This window comes from Charadrius vociferus, unplaced genomic scaffold, assembly GCF_000708025.1.
Source record: "Charadrius vociferus isolate BGI_N301 unplaced genomic scaffold, ASM70802v2 scaffold90, whole genome shotgun sequence".
Classification (NCBI taxonomy): domain Eukaryota; kingdom Metazoa; phylum Chordata; class Aves; order Charadriiformes; family Charadriidae; genus Charadrius; species Charadrius vociferus.
Genome location: NW_009647222.1, coordinates 14,026,413 through 14,027,530, shown reverse-complemented (window position 1 = coordinate 14,027,530; position 1,118 = coordinate 14,026,413).

Here is a 1,118-nt window from a genome sequence, read left to right as displayed (position 1 = left end):
ACCATAGTTCAGCTACAATTATTGGAGACTGTTTGACTCAGAAATCCAGACCAGATATTCATGAAGTATTCACATCATCTAATGAGTCAGGTAACCTCAATTTTAAAAGAGAAACAACTATAAAGCCAGTCAACAAATCTAAACGTAAAGGAGAGAGATTGAGAGCTAGGTGTGCATGTAGCATATTTCTCAGGCAGATATAACCCTGACAACACAGATCTTTCTGAACTCAAACACAGCCTCTGTTTTCTAACAGTAATAGAAAAAGGCAGTTGATATAACACAGGTAGACCTGTGCTATTGAAATTCATTTCCCCAAAATACCATAGAATGAAAATAAAGGCAGGAGTTCCTCCCCTCAAAAATATGTCTTTTCTGTTCTTAATGCTATGAACAGGGTAAGGAATACCCAGAATTGGTTACTCATTGGCCTGGATGATTGGAGGTAGATAGGAAAGGAACAGCATCCAGCCCAGCTTTGAGCGTGGAGAACTGGAGTGTTTTGGAGAATAGCTACTTCTGCTTTAACAAGATTTTTGAGTATTTCTAGCATGGCTAGAGCTGCCACAGGGCTGACTTCCATCCCAGGACTCAGTGGTAGTTATATCAACTGATGGCAAGACCAATCTACTCATGCATGGCAGATATTTGCCTGAGGAGGCTGTTTTTTCGAAATGTCAAAGATGGTCACCATAAACATGGCATTTGCACATCTCTATATACATACGTCTCACCAATAATCTAAACCAACACACATATCATTAAAACATTGTAAAGTTTTTACATAGAAGTTTACTGGCAAGTTTGTAGAAGAAAGTGGAAAGGAGATGACTTGTTTTCAAAGAGAGCACAGTAAGATTACCACTTCTCATGTCATCTGTTAAAAGTGGGGAGTTTGGGCAGAAATAACATTCCTGTGTTGAACTACTGCAAAACTGCAGCTGCTGTTGCTCAGAGATTTTCCTAGCTTGTACTCATCCACATTTTATTTAATGTGGATCAAGTGGTGAGTAAAAGTCTTTCTCACAAGCTCATCCTTGACTGGGGCTTTATGCCCAAAAGCTTGCCTTTTCCTTCAGCTGTATCAGCTGTTACAATAAAAGATACCACATTTCCCT